The 12,242-nt window shown below is 38.3% G+C and overlaps 1 long non-coding RNA gene across 1 annotated transcript; it reads right to left on the reverse strand.

The window, feature by feature from the left end:
- Window positions 1–4,054: 4,054 nt before the first annotated feature.
- On the reverse strand, window positions 4,055–11,394 carry LOC130542097 (uncharacterized). The gene is made up of 3 exons (XR_008956405.1): window positions 11,227–11,394; window positions 8,422–8,560; window positions 4,055–4,265 (listed from the first exon to the last, which is right to left on the reverse strand). It is a non-coding gene; the product is annotated as an uncharacterized LOC130542097 (long non-coding RNA).
- Between the last annotated feature and the right edge of the window lie 848 nt (window positions 11,395–12,242).

The raw sequence follows: 12,242 nt of genomic DNA on the forward strand, positions 1-12,242 counted from the left end.
ATCAGTGATGATGAGCATCTTTTCATGTGTCTGTTGGTCACCTGGAAGTCTTCTTTGGAGAAGTGTCTGTTCATGTCTTCTGCCCATTTTTTAATTGGATTATTTGTTTTTTGGGTATTGAGTTTTATAAGCTCTTTATATATTTTGGATATTAGACTTCTTTTTTTTTTTTTAAGATTTTATTTATTTATTTGACAGAGAGAGAGACAGCCAGTGAGAGAGGGAACACAAGCAGGGGCAGTGGGAGAGGAAGAAGCAGGCTCCCAGTGGAGGAGCCTGATGTGGGGCTCGATCCCAGAACTCCAGGATCATGCCCTGAGCCAAAGGCAGACACTTAACGACTGCGCCACCCAGATGCCCTGGATATTAGACTTTTATCAGATAGGTCATTAGCAAATATCTTCTCTCATTCAGTAGTTGCCCTTTAGTTTTGTTGGCTGTTTCCTTTGCTGTGAAGAAGCTTTTTATTTTGATGTATTCCCAAACAGTTTATTTTTGCTTTTCTTTCCTTTTCCTCAGGAGACAGAAAGAAAAAAAGTTGCTATGGCTGATGTGTTCTCTTCTAGGATTTTTATGGTATCAGGTCTTGCATTTAGGTCTTTAGTCTGTTTTGGATTTATTTTTGTGTATGGCAGAAGAAAGTGGTCCAGTTTCTTTCTCTTACATATTGCTGTCCAGTTTTCCCAACATCATTTGTTGAAAAGACTGTTCTTTTCCAATTGGATATTCTTTCCTGCTTTGTTGAAGATTAATTGACCATATAGTTGTGGGTTCATTTCTAAGCTTTCTATTCTGTTCCATTAATCTATATGCCTATTTTCAGTACCATAGTGTTTTGATTACTACAGGTTTGTAATAGAGCTTTAAGTCTGAAATTGTGATATCTCCAGCTTTGCTTTTCTTTTTCAAGATTGCTTGCGCTATTCAGGGTCTTTTGTGGTTCCATTACAAATTTTAGAATTGTTTCTTCTGCTTTTGTAAAAATGCCACTGGTATTTTGATAGGGATTGCACTACACGTATATTGCTTTGTATAGTATAAACATTTTAACAATATTTGTTCTTCCAATCCACAGGCATGGAATGTCTTTCCATCTCTTTGTATCATCTTCAATTTTTTCAGCGGTGTTTTATAGTTTTCAGAGTACAGGTCTTTGACTTCTCTGCTAGGTTTTTCCCAGGTATCTTACTGTTTTTGGTGTAATTGTAAATGGGATTGTTTTCTTAATTTTTTTTCTGCTGCTTCATTGTTAGTGCATAGAAATGCAATAGATTTGTGTATATTGATGTTATACCCTATGACTTTACTGAATTCATTCATCAATTATAGTAGTCTTTGGTGGACTCTTTCAGGTTTTCTATATATAGTACTAAGTCATCTGCAAATAGTGAAAGTTTTATTTCTTCCTTATGGATTTGGATGTATTTTCTCTCTTTTTGTTGTCTGATTGCTGTGGCTAGGATTTTCAGTACTACGTTGAATACAAGTCATAAGAGTGGACATCCTTGTCTTATTCCTCACACCTTAGGGGAAAGCTCAGTTTTTCCCCATTGAGGATGATGTTAGCTGTGGGTTTGTTTGTTTGTTTTTTATTTTTATATGTGGCCTCTATTGTGTTGAGGAACGTTCCCTCTAAACCTGCTTTGTTGAGGGTTTTTTTCATGAATGGATGTTGTACTTTATCAAAGCTTTTTCTGCATCTATTGAAACGATCATATGGTTCTTATCCTTCCTCTTATTGATGTGATGTATCACACTGATTGACTTGTAGACACTGAACCATCCTTGTTTCCCAGGGATAAATCCCACTTGACCATGGTGAGTGATTTTTTTAAACGTATCATTGAATTTGGTTTGTTAGTATTTTACTGAGGATTTTGTGTCTATGTTCATTAGGGATAATGGCCTATAGTTCTCATTCTTAGTGGTGTCTTTATCCAGTTTTGGTATCAGAACAATGCTGGCTTATAGAATGAATTTAGAAGTTTTCCTTCCTTTTCTATGTTTCTAAAATGGTTTGAGAACAATAGTTATTAACTCTCTTTAAATGTTTGGTAGAATCGCCTGTGAAGCCATCTGGTCCTGGACTTTTGTTTGTTGGGAGTTTTTAAATTACTGATTCAATTTCTTGGGCTGATTATCATTCTGCTCAAATTTTCTATATTCCTGTTTCAGTTTTGGTAGGTTATATGTTTCTAGGAATTTATCCATTTCTTCTAGGTTGTCCAATTTGTTGGCATATAGTTTTTCATAATATTCTCTTATAGTTGTTTGTATTTCTGGGGTGCTGGTTTTTATTTCTCTTCTCTCATTTGTGATTTTATTTATTTGGGTCCTTTCTCTTTTTTACAAGTTTTATGAAGCATTTCTAAAGTAAATGCTCTGAGAAAATGAGAAGGAAGTCTCATCCCTCATTTTCAACTAGGAGAATTAAGCCTCTTGCTTTTAATTTGTATTTGTCCTTATAGATAGCATAACATACACAGAAGGTCTACTTTTCCCACCAGCCCAAAGGAACAGTAAGAAGACCTGATGAGGAGATATATAGCCTCTGCAAGGCCATAGCAAATCTCTGGCTTTGGAAGTTGGATCAAACCGCTTAGATTTTCTGGGCTTTAATTTTCCTCATACATAGAGTGAGGATATTAATGCCTACCTCAAGGATTGCTACAGAGATTAAATTAAATATAAAAAACTGAATGCATATGAAGTGCTTCATAAACCATGAGGCCCTATGCCGGTAAGCATTTGCCCTTTATGTGTGCTCCCAGCAAGCCTAGGTCGGTTTCCTTGCAAAACCCTCTGGTTATTTCTTGTTGTGCAAAATCCCACTACCAGAGACTTATTTTTAATCCCCTGAAAATGCAGATGCTCTCAAACAACTAACACATTAGCCTCACATTCAAATCAATGAGAATATGTTTACCTTCTGCAAAGCTCAGAGAGCAGGCTATGCTGGAAAGCAGTGTGGAGTTCAAAGCCACAATGGGCTGGTGGGCCATGCAGTTGGAGAGAGGAAGGGGGAGCCGTGTCAAAAATAGCACAAGAACTACAGTCTTTCTCCAACGGCATGTAGAAAAATGACTGGGAGTTAAGAACTTCCATCATTCTGGTAGATTATGTCCTCTTCTGAGGGGAAGACATAGGACATACACATTTCAAAATATTCTCCTTATTCAAATGTCTCTATCCAAATCATGAAGTTTTCTATCTCCATTTTTTCTAAATTCTGAAATTAGAGTTTATTAAGAGGGGTGTAATTATAATATCATGTATGAAAGGGAACCAAAAGATTATCCAATGCTCAGGAAAGGATGTCGTTTCTGTTTTATTAGGCTGAGAAGAACAAATATTGTTTTCACAGATGTGTGGCTTAAGAGTCTGTTTCTCAGAAAGGCTAAGAAATTACTCTGCCCACCACAGTACGACTTTCATTTTAAACTCCTGATTACACCCCATAAAAGTAATATATGAGCCTAAAGCTTAATGGCTCAAAGAAGAAGGTAAATTTAGAGCAAGGTGGTTCTGGCATAGGGCTGTATTCCAAAACACACGAGGAGGTTTGCCAACATGTGGAAAACGTGCTGTCATAAGGTAACAGAGGCAAGTACTCAGTGACATTGTAATGCAATTTCTATATGTTTTATTAGATAATGGGGCTGTGGGAATTAGGCTTTGCAAATATGACTTACTGCATCATTCTGTCTAACATGGAGCATACTACACATACACGTGTGCTCATAGACACTAATACCTACCGTAGAGAAGAGAAAACTGTAAATGGTCCTGGTTGGTAACCAATATAAGAGATGCATGTGTTTGAACTTTAAAATAACAAGCCAACAATAGTAGCTGACATTTGTAGATGCTTAAGGGATCAGGCCCTTTTCCATGGGCTTTGCATATATTAATTCATTTAGTCCTTACAGCAATCCTATGAAGTGAGTACTATTATAACTTCATTTTAAAGAGAAGGAAGTGAAACAGAAAGGTCAAGTACTTTCCTGGGTTTGCACAGCCAGTTAGGGTGGAATTGAGATTCCAACTCAGGCAGTCTGGCTACAGAGTCCAGGGTTCTTACCACACCAATGCATTTCTTCTCAGGAATCTTACAAATAGAACTTTTTGTCCAAATCGAGTACTTACGTTCTAATTCACATCTTCATTTTCTGTTCTAGGTGGTTCAGAGCACAAGCCTCTTCTGTTCCACACATTGAAAGATCTGTTTCCCAGTTCACAGTGGGGGACTGGTATCCACACACAGCCTGTTTACACAGTAAAAATATACATACAATCAGTAAGTTGCTTTATCTGCATAGTCAAATACAAGACAATTTCATTTTTTTCTTACCAAACTAAAGTTATTAATTTACCCTAAGATAGTTTTTTAATTTCATTTTAATGTGCTTTTGATACTGCCAAAATATCACCACACTTATTTAAATAAATTAACTAGATTAACAAATTAGGCTAAAGGCAATTATTTATCTTTTATCAAATTAGCTCATTCCTAAATGATGCTAAGAACAAGCAATAATTAAATTGCGGTGACTTCACCATGATTAAGGTTGTGCTTCTTTCAAATTTTTTATATTAAATAATATCATTGAGTAAAACATGTGTATTACAATTTATTCCACTCTCTCACTCCCCTATTTTTTTCCTGGGCCAAGACAATACTGGTTTAAATTTGAAGGAGAAAAATCAGGCGCCTAGGTGACTCAGTCAGCTAAGCGTCTGCCTTCAGCTCAGGTCATGATCCTGGGGTCCTGGCCAAGCCCTGCATGGGGCTCCCTGCTCAGCGGGGAGCCTGCTTTTCCCTCTCCCCTGCCCCTGCTCATGTTCTCTCTTGCTATCCCTCTCTCTCTCTCTCTCTCTGTGTCTCAAGTAAGTTAATAAAATCTTTTAAAAAAATTAAAAATAAAGGAGAAAAACCATTTACTCTTCTGGACAGAGATTTATAAATCTCCATTTTTTTTTTATAAGTAGGCTCCATGCTGGGCTTGAACTCATGACCCTAAGATCAAGACCTGAGCTGAGATCAAGAGTCAGACACTTAGCCGACTGTGCCACCCAGGCACCCCTGTAAATCTCCATTTTGTAATACTCAGTGCTCATTCAAGATTAAAAACAATAAGTCAGGAATACAAGGAGTCATCTTTTGCCAGATAAGAAGTATCTGCTATTTAAGTCAGGAGCTAAACAAGGATGTCTGCTACAGCTACTCTTCAGGGTTGTTCTGGAAGCCCAAGGCAATGAATAAGAAAAGAAAAACTAATGAGAGAAACAATCCTGGGAAAGAAAAAGACAAAAATCATCACTTTCAAATTATGTGATTTTCTTCCTATACAGTCCAAGACTAGCAATTTCTCTATCTTTCATCACTTTGTTTGTAGTGTTGTTTCTAATTTCTTGGAGATTACCTCAATTTTATCTTCCATCACTGTTTTAATTTCCAGGAGCTTTTCTTCTTCTCGAATGTTCCCCTTTACCTCTTATCCTGCTTCTTTTTAAAAATGAAATCTCTTTCCATCTCTTTGGCAATATTAGGATAGTTGGGCTTTTTTCTAATATTTTCTTATGCTCCTTGCATTTTCTATTTCCTATGAATTTCCCTCTGCCTTGTCCTTCCCACTTTGCTTTGGGCCTGTGTTTTTCATTCTGAAGGCTTTACTCAAAGGCCTGCTGATCTTGGTGGATTTGTTTATATTTAAAAATCACAATGGAAAGCTCCTGGGTTGGGGCAGAGTTTGCTGACTTCTGGGCTTTACTGCAGGTGGACCAAACAAGAAACTCACCATTTTTCTGGGTCACTTACAAGTCACTGAAGATCTTTGTCTTGGACTCATTTCTTTCTCACATCTTCTATTTAAGCATTAATCTGACTTCTAGAGCTATTAATGCCAAGCAGGAGAGAAGAACTAAGGCATTCCTTATTCAGTATGTAGACCTTCACAATGATCTGTTTTCTGGATGTGCCGCAACCCAGTCCTCAGCTGTGCCCAGTTGCCCTGAGACCATTCCTGCCTGGTTCAGCTTTTCTAGAGTAGAAGAATCTGGCTGCACAAGGTAGGAGACTTCTATATACTTTCATCTTCCAAAATTTTCTTGACATCTGTTATTTATTATTTTATCGTCTCCATTTTAATCATATCCCAGTTTAAGAAGGGACTGGAGACAAATGCCTTTGTCAATCTACCATGTTTAACCAGCAATCCATGCTTGAATATTAGTTCAAGGAGACAATTTTCAGTTTTATCCTTATAGCAATTTCTCAATATGAGTGGGCTATGAGTTTTGGAATACCAGAAGCTCAAACCCACAATACTGTGAAGTGACCAAGAATAAAAGATGTAGCACCTAAAAGTATTAAATTCTGAGAAGCCACTGCAGCCATTGCAAAAACTCTGGCAAGCTCTCAACATGAGCAGTAATAAGCCTGCTCTGGGAAACAGGCCAAAAAAGGGAATTTCGAGGCCAGGTATTCTTGAATCTCTGCACCTCAATTAAATCTCTTTAATTTATCCTTATTTTATTGAATTATGGATACTTGCCCTAAAGATTAGAAACCAGGCAGGGTCATCCTACAGAGGAGGACAAGAAGTCCAAACTTCTGTCTAAATCCATTATAACAGCAGATCTGTTAGACGACACCCAAGGCCCTGTGCTTAGTTTATGTGTTTTGGACAAAAGTAAAAGTCTTAAAACTTTAAGGATTTTCAAATAGAGGCTGAGAGATTACCCTAATTCCAGTCAATCACAACTGGATAAAAGGGACTGCTTTAACTATGCGAGAACACAGAGGAGAAAGTAGTTGGGGTTACCGGGCGGCACAAAGCTTACAAGTCAATCACAGAGAATCAAAAACATTCCCTGTGCTCATTTTCACCTTCCCTGAATGTGTTATTGGAATTGATACATGGCTTTTAGCTTTCACAGCAGAAGAAGTGGCTGGGACCCAGACAACTATTCCTAGATCTCTAGAAGTAAAGTAAGGAGGACTCAGATAATATATAGTGGCGCTAAATCAATATTTGTTGTCAGTACATCTAAAATCAAGCTTCCCAGTTGATGAAATTCAGACTGCATAAAAAAGACTGCTACCCAGAAAACTCTTGAAACTTCTGTACATAATTCAACATGATATGTTAAAACAAAAGTCACTGCAGCATTCCTTAAATATCAAAATACTCTAGAGTAAATAAGAAAGAATTCAAATTATAAACCTTGAAGCAAATATGATTTTACAGTAATCATCTATTTCACAGGAGTGAATAAGACACTCCTGAAGCTCATTCTGTGGGAAGTCTGGAAAGAGAAAGAAAATAGTCTGCTAGTCAGTAAGACAGGACAGAATAAAACACATCATCAACAACAACAAAAACCCCCACAATTGACAGAAACATAAAACTTACACAAATAAATCAACACTAGATATTAATCCTATGTGTAAGAAGTGTTAAGGAAAGATGATGAGGGCTTCTGGGATGATGAAATGTGTGTATGTTAGCCCCCATCGTTAAGATCTGAAAATGAGAGTGTTCCTCTCTTGTATCCCCCATCCACCATCAGGTGGTCAATCTAGACATAATTCCTTAAGATTAATTCAAACTCGACGATGACATTTTGTCCTCCTGAATCACTTTTCTCTTTTCCCTGTTCCTGACAGGAAGCTGAGACTTACTAGTATTCAGACTGCTCCATGATGGCTCCATAGACCACCGGAAGCACTGGAAGCAGCTCTGGTTACTACGGACATTGTTGTCTTAGCCTTACGGGCAATAGCAGCAGTCACGCAGAACAATTTTAAATAGAATACTGGCAGGATATATAGAGATTATCCTGTCAAAAATCAACAGGAGATACATTTATGTTATTTACCTGTGGAGGAAGGCCATCTTTTTATCTCCTTGAGCCCATTCATTTTCAACCCAATGTAACCTGGAAAAACCTAATGCGGGGCTTAATAAATAAGAAGGGAAGTAGGATATATTTGTACTCTGAAATTCTGCTTCAGAAACTTTGTAGCCAATGCTTACTATCCTTTTAGATCCATTTGGTGATACTGCTACCATTTTTCTGATTTATTTTCACAGGGTAGAAGACATAAATCTAACTTTCATAGCAGCTCATCTTGCTAATGAATGAAACATCTCTCTTTCTTGCAAACTAAGGGCAGGGGGAGTTTCTTCCCAGATTATGTGATAATGATATCTTAAATGAGGTTCTCCCTTAAGCAGACCCTGAGCCAAGAATTTGGCCACAAGCAGCTTATTAAGGATATGCTACTCAAAAAGACAGGGAGGAGGAGGAGGAGGAGAAGGATTGGAAAGGGAACCAAGTGAAGCAAAGATGATGTTTCACGGAAGAAGTCTCAGGCCTGGCCTGATCCTGAAGGGAGATTGAGAGCAGAAATTATACCTCACTGTTTCTCCACCCGGAAGCAGACAGCTGAGCTTTTATACTCCATCACCCAGTTGTTGGTTGCTGGTGCCTAGAAGGTATGGGGAGGGACTCTTCTAGGCTCCTTCACCTCTCCATTCTGGCTCCATGAGCAATCCTGTGAAGGTACAGGAGTGGATTGTTAGCAGGGTCAAACTGGGAAGCTGGAGGATCGATCCAAAGGCCTTTAGGCCCTTGTAACTGCTGGAAAGGGTATTCATGTTGTGTTATTTTAACCTGGAACAGAAAGTTTCCCTTCTTATTACATCACTATCTATGATCTATATCCTATTCATAATGTCCTTTTGAGGACCCCTACTTTTGAGATCTGCTACTTGACAGTCTCTAAACTCTAAGTCTTTCTCTCACACTGCCTCATCTCTGATTCTGTAACATAAAGCATTTTTATTATCAACCTATGTCAAAGGACACCAGTCAACGCATTCCCTAATCTAAGGGTGAGGGGCTAGTTGGGCCACCTGAGGATGAAAGCTCTTTAGATGCTTTACTTGAAGAAGGACTGGGAAAGAAGATGATTGAGTTCTTGGAGATGTGTCCGTGGTCTTCGAACTGCCCTTGGGCCAGATGTACCAAACCTGTGTACTGCTGAGCTTGGAAAGAATGCAGATAGCTTCATAAAGCTCTCAGAGAGACTTCTTTGCCTGACTCCGAGAGTGCTGGCTTAGGGCCTGTGTGGGCCCAAGCTTGGCAGGGAAGATAAGACAGAAGGAAGAGTGAGTCTTCCTCCCTAATTACCAAGAACTATAATTCCATCATGAACGGAAAAGATCCAAGGATTTGGCCTCTGGGGCACAGTTAGATATTTAATGTCCATATTTCACTCTTTGTTTTTTAAAATGAGTCAAATTATCAGAACCAAATTATATATTTTCTTCACTTCTATTAAGCAGAAAAGTCTTCCCATTCTGCCTTTATTTCCCTTAAAAACATCTTTTAAAAAAAGATAATGATTATTGTTCCATTATGTGTTTACTCAATCTAAGAAAAACTTACAAATGAAGATAACACTTAGGAATAATGAATTATTTATTAGATCTTTGCTTGAACTCTGAAATCTGATCAAAGAGAAACTTCTGATACTTATTCTATTAATTATAAATGGCAAACCTTCATGCTTTCTGCTAAGAGTTTTAAATGTCACAAATCAGCTCAATTCCCCTTGATTCTTTTCCTCTACATGGTAGTGGGTAGGGAAACTCTCTCTCCTCTGAGTTCAGCTCTTGCACCTCACAACACTACCTGTGAGTTTCCACCTCCCAAATTCTTCCCAACCTTCAGGCCAGTTGAAATGCTCCTCCTTGAAGAATCCCTCTCAGGTTTTTTTTCCACTGAAATTAACCTTTCCCTCCAACAATTCTTCAGCATCTCTATGATCTCATCTTTGTACTTTACACTGTGTAGTTAGCTGTTTTCCCATCTCCCAAAATAGATTTTAAATTTCTATTTATTTTGGCATTTCTATTGCACCTAGAGAAAGGCTTTACATATAGATCTTAACGGTGGTTAAGTTGAATTTGCTTATTTAAAAGAATATTTTGAGGGCATGTGGGTGGCTCAGTTGAGCATCCAACTCTTGATCTCAGCTCAGGTCTTGATCTCAGGGTTGTGAATTCAAGCCCCACATTCTGGAGCCTCCTTAAAATACATACATACATACATACATAAAATATTTTGAGTATCCACGATGTGCTAGAAAAATGTGTATAAATAGATGAAAACCACAGTTCTTGAGCTTCTAGTCAAGGTTTAAAGATGACCATATTAAAAAAAATTGCAACAGGTTTTCCTAAATACTATAAAAGCAGCTGAGTACAAAGTGCCATGGAGTATCACAACTACCTATGAGAAGGGTAGTAGGTTTCCTCTCCATTAAAGATAAGGAAGATGACACTGATGGACATCACATGGTAGCCATGGTGGGTCAGGACTTGAACAGTGCTCATCAGGCTCCCAGACCAACGCTCCTTCTACTCATGGTGGGAGTTCCACCTTAGGCGAGGGTTGGAGGCCTTCCCCTTGGAAGAGAGTATATAACATGGCCAAAGACTCAGTTTGTCCAGCGTGTGTTTAAGAAAACAAGAACCCAGTTTCTGGATGTAGTCAAGTTGAACCTTGAATGTGGCCACAGTATCCAGTCCTGAAAGATCCCATGAAACAAATTCAAGGACTTTAAAGCCCACTAATATTGATGGCTGTGAGTTCCTTCTAATGTGGTTCTCTTTTTTTTAAAAGGGCAAATATTCATATTATTTTAACATATTAAGCTAATTTGTACTCAGGTATTCTAGACTGCATTTTTGTTCCTATGGAGGAACTATGATGTTGGTGAAAAGACTAGGTAGAAGTTTGAGTGTTTGAATGTGAGCAATTAAAAAAGTGATGTGATCCCTGAGAGAATAACAAAATACAGGCCCTAAAGATATTAAGGAAAGCAATGGAATGTTTTGGAAAACAGACATATATGAGGTAACTTTTAGGACTTCACAGTGAAGAAAAGCAAAAGAAATTATATTAGAAGTAGAAAAATGCACAAAAACTAAGATTCTCCCTTTTAACATTGGGTTGGAGAAAAGTGAGTGGTGGGAGAAAAACAACTATGTAGGAAAAAGATGAGTTTGTTCACCATCCTTGAGTAGTTTTCCATGAATTCACCTTCAGTACATGAAGTCGTTATTTCTCTTTAGACTGCTACAGAGCTCATCACATCAAAGGACCAGCGTTATTCTCTTCATAACCCTTTCCATGGTGTTCCATTCTACCAACCTTAAGAGGCTCCTCTTCCTGTTTAAATGGCAGAGTGTGAGTCTGTGCCTCTCCAGTGGCAGCTTAAGAGAAAAGAGCTGTTCCATACGATAGCCTCACACCAGCCCTGATGTATCTCAACCTCCTTGTGGGCCTGAAGAATTAGTCACTGTGGATCTTCATTACAACACAGCTAATGAGTAAATAAAATCAAGAGGGAAAAGGATAATTTGGTTAAATATGCACTGGGGATGGAAAAACAGACAGGGACATTAATCCTACTTACAGGATTTGGCTTCAAATCAAGTCACATCATGACTAGTTATCAGCTGCTATTAAACATAATCATCAAAGTTTCACTATGAAACTCTTCAGCTTGGTAAGATGCTGGGAGAACCAGAACATAAGTGTATTTAGGTATCAGCACCAGTTTCAGTGAAATTCACACTAAAGCAAAGTCCATTATGGCCTTTACCTAAATGGAAAATCAACCATTATAGTCAACAAAGATGGGTTGATCCTATTGCCTACTTCAAAGCTTCCAGTGGATGTTCTTTAGCAACTTCCTCCTGCTTGGTCTAAAGTCAAAGGTCACTTTCTCAAGGCAGGTGTGTTCAGCAAGAAAAGAGCCGTGTGACACACTCTGCATGGAAAATTCTCAGCAGCATTAACCCTGAAGTGCACTGAAGGCATTCTAGGCAGTGAAGGAACAGTGTGTCAGGAGTTTCTTTAATAAATATGAGCCTTGTAAAAATTTGAGGATACTAAACCAAATCAACACATACTTTTTCTTTGAAAAAAAGATTTATTTATTTGAGAGAGGGACAGAGAGCACAAACAGGGGGAAGGGCAGAGAGAAATGGAAAGAATCTCAAGCAGGCTCCTCCTACTGAGCATGGAGCCCACTCTGGGGCTCAATTCCAAATCCCTCAGATCATGACCTCAGCCACAATCAAGACTCAGACACCCAACCAACCGACTAAGCCACCCAGGCACCCCTCAACACATACTTTCCAAATCCTTCTGTAAAAGATATA

The sequence above is a fragment of the Ursus arctos genome, unplaced genomic scaffold (assembly GCF_023065955.2).
Source record: "Ursus arctos isolate Adak ecotype North America unplaced genomic scaffold, UrsArc2.0 scaffold_3, whole genome shotgun sequence".
Classification (NCBI taxonomy): Eukaryota; Metazoa; Chordata; class Mammalia; order Carnivora; family Ursidae; genus Ursus; species Ursus arctos.